General features: G+C 42.8%; 1 protein-coding gene across 1 annotated transcript in view; it reads right to left on the minus strand.

Annotated features, from left to right (window-relative positions):
• The window catches only part of LOC126985116 (ribitol-5-phosphate xylosyltransferase 1-like), a 93190-nt gene that overhangs the window by 16692 nt on the left and 61685 nt on the right, over positions 1-14813 (minus strand). The window contains exon 13 of the transcript XR_007738319.1: positions 13594-13735. The gene's annotated coding sequence lies outside the window, so the exon portion shown is untranslated. The remainder of the gene's footprint in view (positions 1-13593; positions 13736-14813) is intronic.

A 14813-nucleotide genomic window follows, 5' to 3' on the forward strand; every position in this document is an offset into this window, starting at 1 on the left:
GCCACGCCACGCTACACAACGCTACGCCATGCCGCCCACGCCACGCCACGCTACACAACGCTACGCCATGCCGCCCACGCCACGCCACGCAACACAACGCTACGCCATGCCGCCCACGCCACGCCACGCTACACAACGCTACGCCATGCCGCCCACGCCACGCCACGCCACGCAGCACGACAGAGAGACAGCTCACAGAGGTTATTTGAGCCTTCGAACTTCTATAATCATCATCTTGACATTTATTTTTAGAAAGGTGCCAAATACATTCTGACTTACCAAAAAACTTTCCTTAATAGAAATTGTAAACAGCTTTCCAACTCTAGTTCTTACAGAGACTTCTGGCATCTAACCAAAAGTATCTCTAACAATTTTACTTCTTTATCTTCCCAGCCCCTCCTTAATTCCTAAGGTTCTACAGCTGTCGCATTAGTTTATAAAGCTGAACTCTTACCCCTTTGGCTTTACTATGCCTCTTATTGATTTTTTTTTTAGAATAAGGTTCCTGTCCTATCTCATGGGTGAAGGCCGGCTTGTTGAAGTTAGCCTGACGTTCCATTTATGGCAGTGAACACTCGGTGGTGTGTGTTTAAAGATAAAACAATTATCTCCGCACTACGCAGCGAAGGGAAGATGTGTTTTACCGCCGTCGAATATACCCGCATGTCGCAGCTATAAAGTTAAACAATGCTTCTCCAGATGATTCCCAATGCTCCTGGCTATTATCGATTACAACTTCTTGCCTACAACTAATGTTAAACAAACTGAAAGATAATTTGAAGAAGCTGACCTGTTCCCCTTTTATTTATTTTTTAAATCGGCGTCACATTCGCTTTTTCTATAGGCTGGGCACATAACCAGAATTTACTGACATCTTAAGAATATCAATTAGTGGGTCACTGATGACCTCCTTGCATTCCTTCAGAACCCGTGGATATATTTCGTCAGGACCTGGCGATTTGTTTTACTTTGACCTTCCAATCTCATCCTGGACTACCTGCCTCGTGATGATTGCATCTCTTAACTTGTCGTGACAACTACACGGTTTTCGCTGGCAGAAGTGGTTAGTGTCTCTCCGTGTGCTACGGGGATGGGGGGGATTGGAATGTGAGTTCCCAAGAGGGCTCATAGACCTGTCCTCCGAGCCCCCCCAAAAAACGATCTCTAGAAAGATACTGGCTGGTGATCACGAGTTCAGCACTTGATCAGACCCTGGGGAAATAGCACACACACACACACACACACACACACACACACACACACACACACCACCGAGGGGAGGGGGCTTTTGTTTGTACAGGGTAGGAGATTAAAGTCGTGGCAGGGACATAAGCAGTTTGTTTTTGTTTTCACGACTTTTTTGACCCTATTATTCGGGAAACTGTCGTAAATACACTTTCTTGACACATCCAGAGGAATAGATGCCAATAAATTCTTTCCTCATTTTCCTACTATTTAGTGTGAATTTCGCGAGGGGGCAGTAACGGATGAGACACGCCACGATTCCGAGGCTTTAGTATGGGGCTGGATATTGTCGAGGGAGCACCAGAGCCACACATACACAGGTAAGGACGCGCACAATGATGCTCTCTCTCTCCTTTCTTTCTTTCTTTCTTTCTTGCTTGCTTGCTTGCTCTCTCTCTCTCTCTCTCTCTCTCTCTCTCTCTCTCTCTCTCTCTCTCTCTCTCTCTCTCTCTCTCTCTCTCTCTCTCTCTCTCCATTCCGTCCCTTTATTCAGCTTCCGTCATTAGTCTCTTATGGCATCATTTGTAGAGATTCAATAGCCCGAGTCCCCGACGCGGCCCGGCGAGGCGCTCCCTCGCCTCATAGTAGCCCTTGATGCCGCGGGGACACTTCAATTTGTGCTCCCAATACCAGCACACTGAACCCAATACTAAAACTTGCAAGGGATTCTCCGTTCCTTTTATTTTACCTCATGGCGGAAATAATAACACAGATGGAATAGTGCACCAGGAATACTGCATATGATATTTTCCCTGCTGAATGCAAACTCATCTCCGATAAAACAATTGTGGGAAGACAATGATAAAATCAATCGTTTCACTCATGAGAAAAAGAAGCAGACACACTAATGATAGGAAAACAGCTCTCCGAAGACTGCATGATAGCTCATACAAGGGGGGGGGGGAGAGCGAGAGAGAGAGAGAGAGAGAGAGAGAGAGAGAGAGAGAGAGAGAGAGAGAGCGAGAGAGAGATCATCTTGAGCCCACGATCTGAACACCTTCTAATTTGGCAATGTCGTTTACATGGTCAGATCAAAACTGTCAGTCCAGAATGGGTCTGACCGATCATTGTAGAACAGAAGCATTTCATATTTATTCTTGACCAAAAAGTTTCTGTAATGAGCCCAACATCTGTTCACTTTATTTGCTGCATCGATCATTGATGTGAGAATTTTTTGGATTTTGTTTGTTTTCTGTATAGGATTTTATCGGGTCTGGGACTTTTATTTGTTTTAAGTGATTGCCTAATTTTGAAATAACAACCGATGAAGTCCTTAAAGTTCTCCAATCACTTAAAACAAATAAAAGTCACGGACCCGATAAAGTATATCCTATACTGCTTAAAGGAACAAACAGCGAAATACTCTCCTCCCTCACAACCGTATTCAATATGTCCTTGCGACAAGGCATCGTCCCTTCGGATTGGAAAAAGGCTAACGTGACACCCATTTTTAAGAAAGGAGACAAAAAAATACCAGGTAACTACCGACCCATTAGTCTAACTTCAATTGTAGGTAAGCTACTTGAGAGCATAATTAGAGACAAAATGGTGAGTTACCTCGAAAGCCGCTCATTAATTGGGGATTCACAACATGGCTTCCGTAACAAAAGATCCTGCCTATCACACCTATTGACCTTTTATAACAACCTCTTCTCAGTTTATGACGTAACCAAATCAGTGGACGCAGTCTATCTTGATTTCCAGAAAGCGTTTGATAAAGTCCCACATCATAAATTACTTTATAAATTAAAGCAAATAGGTATTGACGGTCAGGTAAACCAATGGATTGCGAATTGGTTGAGCAACAGACAACAAAGAGTGGTGATTGATGGATTTAACTCAGAGTGGGCGCCGGTCACTAGTGGCGTCCCTCAGGGCTCGGTTCTTGGCCCAGTGCTCTTCATTATTTACATCAACGACGTGGATGTTGGACTCAATAATCGCATTAGTAAATTTGCAGACGACACAAAGATTGGTAACTCGATTCTCACTGACAAAGACGGGCAAACCCTCCAAGAGGATTTGCACAAAATTTCAGCTTGGTCGGATAGATGGGAGATGCCCTTTAACATAGACAAGTGCCAGGTCCTTCAAGCTTGAACAAGAAATAAAAAGTTCGAATACGAAATGCGCGGCGTTAAACTCACAAGCGTTCAATTCGTTGAGGACCTGGGGGTCAAAATCGCGTCAAACCTCAAAGTCTCACATCAATGCATCGATGCAGCAAATAAAGCGAACAGAATGTTGGGCTTCATTAAAAGAAACTTTTTATTCAAGAATAAAGATGTAATACTTCCGCTCTACAATAGTTTAGTCAGACCCCACTTGGAATATGCGGTACAGTTTTGGTCTCTTCACCATGCAAAGGACATTGCTAAATTAGAAGGTGTTCAACGTCGGGCAACAAAAATGATCCCTTCCTTGCACAACAAATCCTACGAAGAATGGCTTTCCACCCTTAACATGTTCTCTCTTGAGAAACGTCGTCTCCGAGGAAAACTGATCGAATGGTTTAAAATACACGGTTTCACGAATGTAGACAGAACAAAATTGTTTATGATCGATGACACTTTGCGAACGAGGAACAATGGCATAAAACTCAAATGTAGACAAGTAAATTCAGACTGCACCAAATTTTTTTTCACCAACGTTGTAAGCGGAGAATGGAATAAGCTCCCACCGTCAGTGGTCCAGTGTAACACGACTGACTCCTTTAAAAACAAGCTCGACCGTCACTTCCTTGAACTTAATATTAACTAAAGTAGAAAAGCAACGTTTTGGAGCCATCTGATTAGTGTAGCTCTCTCTTCTCTCTCTCTCTCTCTCTCTCTCTCTCTCTCTCTCTCTCTCTCTCTCTCTCTCTCTCTCTCTCTCTCTCTCTCTCTCTCCTGGATATGAGTATCGAGGAACTGTCAGGTTAAAAATTGCGTGCCCTTCTCCTTCCCTCCGACGATTGTGTGTGTCGCAATGTAGCAAAAGTGTGAGAATAACACACACACACACACACACACACACACACACACACACACACACACCCGAGAGAGAGAGAGAGAGAGAGAGAGAGAGAGAGAGAGAGAGAGAGAGAGAGAGAGAGAGAGAGAGAGAGAGAGAGAGAGAGAGAGAGAGAGAGAGAGAGAGAGAGAGAGAGAGAGAGAGAGAGAGAGAGAGAGAGAGAGAGAGAGAAAATGACTGCATCATTTTTTTTACATTAAAGGAAACAGCTCAAGGAAAAAAAAACAATAATGAAAAAAAGCCCGCAAATCACTTCTCCTATAAGAGTTAAGAGGAGTGGCCAAAAAAGAGATCAATTTCGGGAGGAGAGGATTCCTGATACTCTCCTCTTGAAAGAGGTCAAGTCGTAGGTAGGAGGAAATACAGATGAAGATTGTTCCCGAGTTTACTAGCGTGAGGGATGCAAGCGTTATGGTGCTGATTAACTCTTGCATAAGTTATTTAGACAGTATAGGGATGAGCTTGAGTGGAAACTCGAGTGCAACGTGGCCGTAGGAGGAGGGCGGGGGGAGGCATGCAGTTAGCAAGTTCAGAAGAGCAGTCAGCGTAAAAATATCGATAGAAGATAGAAAAAAAAGAGAGGGAACATGGCGGCGGAATTTAAGAGGTAGGAGACTGTCAGTAAGAGGAGAGGATTTGATGAGACGAAGAGCCTTAGACTCTACCCTGTCCAAAAGAGCTGTGTATGTGGAGCCTCCCTACACGTGAGATGCATACTCCATACGAGGGCGGACAAGGCCCTTGTATATTGATAGCAATTGCACGGGGGAAAGAACTGGCGGAGAAGATGCAGAACGCCCAACCTCGAGGAAGCTGATTTAGTGAAAAGGCAATGATTGGAGCATGCAAAATTGACAGATAAGATATGTTTGTTTGGAACGGGAGAGCAACGTGGGCACGAAAATATATTAAGAAAATGTACGTGAAGAATAAATAAAATACAGATTTCCGTATGGATGAACTGAGCTTTGGAATGACCTGGACAGGAAGATAGTATCGTTCAAACCCTGATTTAGATTTAAACCTAAATTTGACATATCTAGACCAGATGGGACCCCTCGCCTGTAATTCATTTTCTGTAGGCCACGAGAACATACCGGTAGTTCTGCGCTGCCACTCAAGTCTGCCAGGCTTCACGGCCCGGCAGGCGGAGCTTCCAGCCCCGCTCATGCTGAGATATTTCCACTGACAAAGTACCGGTTACTGTACCCACTTTAGCATGGGGGATGGGGTGTGTGGCATGTGAAGGTCCCAGCAGTACCCAGATATCGACTATAAGGAGCCTTACTCTAATCAGGAGGGTACAGCTTACTGGCGATGACGAGTCCAATTCGTGATCAGGCCGTGGGTGAATTACACACACACACACACACACACACACACACACACACACACACACACTAAGTATAATTAGAACCATTACTTCCACAAATTCACCAATGCGTTTTCGTCTGCTAAGTAGTCGCTCTGACTGCATGGCCAGAGTATAAATCAACTATCTGGAATTATTCAGTATTAATATCTTAAGTATATTCTACAAAAAATTAATATACCTTTTGTTTGTTTCTTTGCTTGTTTGTTGGTATTTTAACGTGTGTGTGTGTGTGTGTGTGTGTGTGTGTGTGTGTGTGTGTGTGTGTGTGTGTGAGTGTGTGTGTGTGTGTGTGTGTGTGTGTGTCTCTCTCTCTCTTAGAGGAACTCCTGGAGAAGTACCGTAGGCTCATCCAGCAGTATAAGACTAAATCCCCTAACATTTTGATTTCAGGAGTTCTACCACGGACTTGGGCGGAGAGCGACTTTTTCAGTAAGGCCTTCAGCCTAAACAACCGCTTACAGACTCTTTGCAGGGAGCTTGACGTGGAGTTCCTAAACGCATGGGACAATTTCTATGGACAAAATGAACTTTTCCACAGGGACGGATTGCACCTTTCTCCCATCGGGGCAGCCAGACTCGGAAGGCTCCTCAACGAAGCAGTGCGTGTCATCAGAGCAAAAAACGAGTCACGGCCACGTCCCTCCACCCCGCCCGTGTAAATAGACGCCGTGCATCGCAACAAACCCGTAACCGTGATCCCGCAAGTACCACCACCTGTATTACCAAGCCTCTAGATAACTTAAAATCCTTAGTTTCAATGCGCGTAGCCTAAGAAACAAATTTGATGAACTGAGATGTCTTGCTTTAACAGAAAATTTTGACATAATTGCTATAACCGAAACATTTATCGACACCACAAATATTGATTTAAGTTCCGAATACAACATAGATGGCTACAGACTCTTCAACAAAGATCGTGTAAACCGTAGAGGCGGTGGCGTCGCCCTTTATGTCAAAAGCTATTTGCAACCCACCGACAAAACACCGGGAAACAGTAACGTTGAACATTTGTGCGTGCGAGTAAACATTGCAAAAGTCAATTTAAATATATCTGTCACCTACAGACCTCCTGGGCAATCACTGATGACGACCTTGAAATGTACAGCGTCTTAAGGCAGTCACTTAATAACAACGACTCACTGATATTAGGAGACTTTAACCTCCCCCATATCGACTGGGCGACACTGTCAGGCACAGAAGGCGAGTCACATAGAATGATCGAATTTCTAGAAGAAAATTATCTAAGCCAAATGGTTTCTGAGCCAACTCGACAAAATAATATACTCGACCTTGTTATAACGACAAAAGATAACATAGTCAGTAGTGTCACGGTAGGAGAACACCTCGGTTCTGCGATCATAAATTAGTGCTCGTCGACATTACAGCTCAATCATCAGTGAATGAAAATAAAGTAAAGGTGCACAATTTCAAAAGAGATAACTTCGTAGAAATCCGACTAAAACTAACAGAAATACAACTATCAGATGACGGCAACGTAGAGGAAGCCTGGCTAAGCCTTAAAAATCACTTACTCACTCAGCAGAACACATTCGTCCCCTTGTGCGAGAAGCGAATTAACACTAATAAAAGCCCACCGTGGTTTAATAGCGAAATGAAACAATCAGTCAATGAGAGAAAATTGTTTTACAGGTTAAAGAAAGAACAAAGCACGCCCTAGAACATTAGACTCTATAATGATGACAGGAGACTAGTAAAAAGACTAGTAGGTCAGGCAAAGCGTAGACATGAAGAAAATATTGCAGCCAACTGTAAAATAACCCGAAATCTTTCTTCAGTTACATAAACAACAGAAAGGCGATCAAAAGTGGTATTGGACCTTTAACAAACAGCGACGGTGCACTAGTGACTGACAGCCAACACATTGCAAACCTCTTAAACAATTACTTTTCCTCGGTGTTTAATACTAACAGTCTTCCTCTCGCTACCACCAACACCAGTACTATTGTAAATCTCGAGCATGCATTGCCTAATTTTGAAATAACAACCGATGAAGTCCTTAAAGCTCTCCATTCACTTAAAACAAATAAAAGTACTTGACCTGACAAAGTATATCCAACTCTGCTGAAAGAAACGAAGAGCGAAATACTCTCCTCCCTCACAACCGTATTCAATATGTCCTTGCGACAAGGCATCGTCCCTTCAGATTGGAAAAAGGCTAACGTGACACCGATTTTCAAGAAAGGAGACAAAAAAGTACCAGGTAATTACAGGCCCATTAGTCTAACTTCGGTTGTAGGTAAGCTACTTGAGGGCATAATTAGAGACAAAATTGTGAGTTACCTTGAAAGCCACTCATTGATTGGGGACTCGCAACATGGCTTCCGAAACAAAAGATCCTGCCTATCAAACCTATTAACCTTTTATAACGACCTCTTCACTGTTTATGACGTAACCAAATCACTGGACGTAGTCTATCTTGATTTCCAGAAAGCGTTTGATAAAGTCCCGCATCATAAATTACTTTACAAATTAAAGCAAATAGGTATTGACGGTCAAGTAAACCTTTCTCGCGAATTGGTTGAGCAACAGACAACAAAGAGTAGTGATTGACGGATTTAACTCAGAGTGGGCGCCTGTCACTAGTGGCGTCCCTCAGGGCTCGGTCCTTGGCCCAGTGCTCTTCATTATTTACATCAACGACGTGGATGTTGGACTCAATAACCGCATTAGTAAATTTGCAGACGACACAAAGATTGGTAACTCGGTTCTCACTGACGAAGACAGGCAAAGCCTCCAAGAGGATTTGCACAAAATTTCAGCTTGGTCGGATAGATGGGAGATGCCCTTTAACGTAGACAAGTGCCAGGTCCTTCAAGTTGGAACGAGGAATAAGAAGTTCGAATACGAAATGCGCGGCGTTAAACTCAAAAGCGTTCAATGCGTCAAAGACTTGGGGGTCAAAATCGCGTCAAACCTCAAATTCTCACAGCAATGCATCGATGCAGCAAATAAAGCGAACAGAATGTTGGGCTTCATTAAAAGAAACTTTGTATTCAAGAATAAAGATGTAATACTCCAGCTCTACAACAGTTTAGTCAGACCCCACTTGGAATATGCGGTACAGTTTTGGTCCCCCCACCATGCAAAGGATATTGCTAAATTAGAAGGTGTTCAGCGTCGGGCAACGAAAATGATCCCTTCCTTGCGCAACAAATCCTACGAAGAAAGGCTTTCTATCCTTAACATGTTCTCTTGAGAAACGTCGCCTCCGAGGAAAATTGATCGAATGTTTTAAAATACTTAATGGTTTCACGAATGTAGACAGATCAACATTGTTTATGATCGATGACAGTCTGCGCACGAGGAACAATGGCGTAAAACTCAGATGTAGACAAGTAAATTCAGATTGCACCAAATTTTTCTTCACCAACGTTGTAGTGCGAGAATGGAATAAGCTCCCACCGTCAGTGGTCCAGTGTAACACGATTGACTCCTTCAAAAATAAGCTCGACCGTCACTTCCTTCAACTTAATATCAACTAGAGCAGAAATGCAACGTTTTGGAGTCTTCTGATTAATGTAAAATCACTTAGGTTTAAGGACAGACCACCAAGTCTGGACCATGGGGTCTGTGTGGTCTGATTTTCTATGTAAATCTATGTAAATCTCTCTCTCTCTCTCTCTCTCCCCGCGATCTCACATGGGTCTCTTCCTGATATCCCTCCGTGTTCATTACTTTGTTCGTCGTTGGTAATAAATTGAGTCCACCTCATTGCCTTGCTCCCCAACGTCATTTTTTTTCAATTCTTCACCTTCCCTTCAGCACTGCAATTAACTTTTTTTGTTTTGTTTTTGCCTCAAAGAATAGCTCTTCATTGTGTAAATTCCAGTTATTGTCTTTTCAGTGAACACGAAGGGTGCAACAAAATAAAACATGGTCTCCTACCTGTTGTGTTCATCTTCCGTGCGCTTATATATCTTTTGTAACCGTGGTGTATTATCAAACGCAGCAGGCAAATACGGAGGCAGAGTGAGGTCGTCTACTTGGGCACGAGATCGCGACAAAGGCAGCAGATTTTAGATGACTCATTTTTTTTCCAATTCAATAATCAGCAACCCACGCTGACAATTTTCAACCATCATCGAGTGGCGGAAGATTACCCCCATGCTGCCCAGATCTTCAATCAACCCTAACTAAAGCGACTTCAAGTGGAGCACCGGGGGCAAGCATGGGCCAAGCAAGTCTCATACATCACGGCAGCCACTATAAATAAAATTCGCCGGCGCCATTGACGGGCTGGGGTCGTCCAAGAGTCCCCTCAAGAGAGACTATACTGGCGCAAGAAAAGAAAATCTATTTTGATAATTTCGTAAGAGGGAAGTTAGTCTTACAAGAAAAATCAGAAAAAAGCTTGAATCTTTTTTTTTCTCTTTTACGTTGTGTGACTGTCGAGAACGTTGGATGCCTTGCCGGGGCTGCGGCAACAAGACAAAAACAATTAAAACTTTGACAGCTCGCGTTGAGGCAGCTGTATTTATTTCTCTTCGCCGCCCACAAGGTGAGCACAATGAGAACTGAACTAATGAATCGGGGGGGAATTTGTATCGATTTTCTTGGTGTATCAAGTTTTCCGGTAAAAAAAAAATGGCGCTTCATGCCCTGTGACGTTATTGTCGGCGATATATATATATATATATATATATATATATATATATATATATATATATATATATATATATATATATATATATATATATATATATATATATATATATATATATATATATATATATATATATATATATATATATATATATATATATATATATATATATATATATATATATATATATATATATATATATATTCTTAACCGACTCCTGGTCATCCTCTTAACTGACTCTTGGTCATTATCTCTTAGCCGTTTCGGTGAAACTTTTTATATTGCAATTGACATATCAAAAGCTTTTCACAGAGTCAGGCACAGGTCTTTGCATTCAAAACTTCCCTCTTACGGTTTCTATCCCTCTCTCTGTACTTTTATCTCCAATTTCCTTACCGGCCGTTCTATCACTGCTGTGGTAGACGGTCACTGTACTTCCCCTAAGCCTATTACTAGTGGTGTCCCGCAGTGCTCTGTCCTATCACCCACTCACTTCCTATTATGCATTAATGATCTTTCCATAACAAACTATCATATCTACTTGTACGCTGATGACTCTACTTAGCATTATTCAACTTCTTTCAACAGAAGACCCTCCCAACAGGAATTACAAGACTCCAGATTGGAGGCTGCAGAACGCTTAACCTCAGACTTTGCTATCATTTCTGATTGGGGAGTGTCCTTCAACTCAATTTTTCCACCTATTAACACAATCTTCCAAACACCTATCCCCTATTTTTCGGCAACACTCAGCTGTTACCTTCTTCTACACTAAACATCCGGGGTCTATCCTTAACCCAAAATCTTAACTGAAACTTTATATTTCTTCTGTTACTAAATCATCTTCCTCGAGGTTGGGCGTTCTGTATCGTCTACGCCAGTTCTTTTCCCCCTCCAAGATGCTGCCCATATACAAGGGCCTTATGCGCCCTCGTATGTAGTATGCATCGCACGTTTGGGGGGATTTCACTCACACAGCTCTCTTGGACAGAGTGGAAACTTCCCTCCTCTTACCGAGTCTCCTACCTCTTAAATTCCGCCGCAATGTTGCATCTCTTTCTATCTTCTACCGATATTTCCATGCTGACTGCTCTTCTGAACATGCTAACTGCATGCCTCCCCCTCTCCCTCGACCCCGCTGCTGTCGACTTCTACTCTTGCTCATCCCAACACTGTCCAAATCCCTTATGCAAGAGTTAACGAGCATCTTCATTCTTTTATCCCTTCTGCTGATGAACTCTGGAACAGCCTTCCTTTATCCATATTTCCTCCTGCCTATGACTTGACCTCTTTCAAGAGAAGAGTATCAAGACACCTCTTCACCCGAAATTGACCTCTCTTTTAGCCTCCTATTCTGTCTCGTTTTGTTGGAGCAGCGCCTAGTGTGCTTTTTTGTTGCTATTTTGTTTCGTTGCCCATAAGCTGTCTCCCTTGGTGTAAATAAAAAAAAAATATATATATATATATATATATATATATATATATATATATATATATATATATATATATATATATAGATATATTAGTTACAAGAAACAATAGATATTTACATACTGTTCACACCACAGACCCCATGGTGCCGAGTTGATAGTCTGTCCCAATACCTAAATGAAACGACATAAAATGGCCCTCATGACGCTGCATTTCTACCTTAGGGAATAGTAAGGCATAGAAAGTGATGGTCGAGTTTGTACTTGAATGAATCAGTCGATCTGAATCGTTTTGGTTCTGGTTAGGCCTGGCAACGAGGTGATCATCCTGGAAGCTAATGCCGACAAGGAGCGGCAGATACCTGTGGGAGCTGAGGTGAGCACCAGCGGGGTGGATCGCGCCCAAGAAGCGCAAGGCTCTGGCCTGGAGACAGAGGCAACAATGGATTGCAGTTGACGACATCTCTCGTCTACCTGGATGACGCCACTGTATTCGGCAGCACGTTCGAGCTGGTCCCAAGAACACCAACGAATTACTTCAACAATTAAGAGAATCAGGAAGGTGCCGAGCAGGGGAAGATAATTTACTATTCAGCGTGTAGTCGACCACACTACAGGCACCTTATACTGCAGGATAATGAAAAACAAGCTGAGTAGTGCTGATTAAGGGTTCTATTATTAAGTGCCACCAATGACAAAACATAACTATAAAAAATTTGGCACCACTTTCGAGGACAGCGAAGTACAGGCCGGCATTCCCCACCTCTTTTGTTTTTCTTGGATGACACTACCACATCGATGACAAGGGTCTGCTGCTTGTGGTGTGTCCAGAAAATGGTATTCTCGTAGAAATTAAACTGCTGTTTCCCCCGTGAAAATAACATGTGTGTAAAAGTTTTCCAACAGCATTGCAGTAACTGTTAGCAGAATGAGTTGAACTGATATGCTAGCGGCTTCAATGCAAGCAGGATAATGATGTGGGTGTTCGTTGATTGTCCTTTTACATAGATTGGTCAGGAGCACTCAGGTAACATGAAGTAATGGCCTGACTGTGGTCAGGTCGATCAATAGGCTACTCTTGTCAAGCTATGGTCACCGGAGACAGATCGGGTCATTCAGGTGTCAGGTGAGAAGCACTCAGTAAACAATACAACATCAGATGAGGTCTCGGGAGACAGGTCAAACCCGTAGACTGCTCGCTAAAGTAGCAACACACTTGGTGCATACTGGGGTAGACTACAAATACTGCGGTAGGCCGCATACTAAAGTAACACCAAAAAAAACGTCGTGTTATTGAAACAATGTGTTTTGAGACACAGCAATTTTAATTAAACTAAGCCCACTTTCAAGCTAGATCCAGTAATGAGGTCCCTGGTTGCGAGGTCTCTTCCCCCCGTCTGCCCATCGCAGCGTGGGGAAGGGGAAGTGACCTGACTCCTAGCTACAACGTAACCTGTCGGATAGGGGTTAGCCGGGTCCCTGCCCCGCCCTCTCATGTTTACTCGCTCGTCTTTGTAAAAAATGGTCTCTACTGAGATTTCTCATTTCCTCACTTCCCTCACGTGGTGGCAGTGTCCACCGAAACTGTCTGGTAAATTATATCTTTCGTCTGCAGCTGTTAATTTTATTCACATCAAGAAGATCACGTCAGTGTCATTATGCCAGTCCACACGAACGGCAGAATTGTCCGCGAGTGGACCGTGAACGCGCGCCCCCAGGAAACGCCCCCAGGAAACGTTTCACAAACTCTCATAGAACTTTAAATTTCCGGGGTGGTGTCTGGTGTAGCGCTGCGAAAATTCCTCTGGGGCCGAGAATGTGCGAATCCGCGAATACAGGGAGACAGGTATAAAGAAAAGTACATTAGAAAAATATTATAAATAAAACAACATAAATAAGCCATTTACCTTAAATAATTGGCAGGGTGAACTTCCGGAGTACGGGAAAGTCGGTTTCCAGGCTCAAGGCAGTTACTAAGCCTCGAGTAATTCCAGCCAGTCATAGCCCAGGCCCAAGGTAGGATGAGGCAGCCCTCAGCACACTCACGGGCTGTGCGATGAGTAAATAGTTGGAGTGCAATTTCAAGGTAAATGTACAAAATTACAATTTCAAAGAACCACAAAAATTACCAAGGTAAAGCAACACATCACATGCCGCTAAAAACAGTGCTCCATAAATCAAGCAGAGGCAATGGAATCACCGAACATAACATGTGATAAATAGATAAATAAATAAACACGAAAGAAAGTAGCTACGTGATAACATAACAGGTGTTAATAGCACAAAAACTGTGCTAGATCGGCGTCGCATGACCCTCCAACACCTCCCCAACAATTTATATTATGCAACTAGGGGTCTAAAATGGAAAATGCTGAAAAGTAAGGATGGCGCCACTATAAACACTTGCCTGCGCCACAACAGGCTGGGGCCGACCATCAGGCCCTACTATGAAGGCCTACCGGCGCCACAGGCCAAGACGTTAAAAAAAAAAGCTGACTTTGTTTATAATGCCATATTGTAGGGTTCATCAGGGCTAACAAATGTTATTATACAATGTCATGTCTACAATGCATGGGTGAACCAGAAAAATAACTTGAAGATAACAACAACAACAAGATGGACAATCTGTTGATCGGCGTCTGCGACGCCGAAAAAATAACCCAGACAGCTATAACTCTACAAAAAATACAAAATTCCTAAATTTTAACTATACGACCTAGGTAAAGCAAATAAAACAAATTCAAGTAATAACTAGAATTCCTAAAGAAAAAAAACATGAACCATATGGCTTAAATAAACCCAATGAAACCAATAAATTAATAAATGCTGTTTCACACAACTGCGAACTTTGTGGCTTAAATCAATAAAAGCAATGTAAACTGTCTCTAACATGAAAGTGAGTATTGGAATTTACTATCTGGGCCCAGGAAGTAAAGTCATAATTGTATTGTCCGCATCTCCCGAATCAGCGGACACGACCCCGTCTGCACGGGGCGCAACAACACTAACACCAGAGAGTGGTTCAGCATGCTCTTTTGAGGCAAATTCTCCTACTTTCCATACCACACTACATTCATGCAACACACATACCATTTCCTCAATATTATGAAAATTTAACATTGGTAGG

This window comes from Eriocheir sinensis, chromosome 58, assembly GCF_024679095.1.
Source record: "Eriocheir sinensis breed Jianghai 21 chromosome 58, ASM2467909v1, whole genome shotgun sequence".
Taxonomy (NCBI): Eukaryota; Metazoa; Arthropoda; class Malacostraca; order Decapoda; family Varunidae; genus Eriocheir; species Eriocheir sinensis.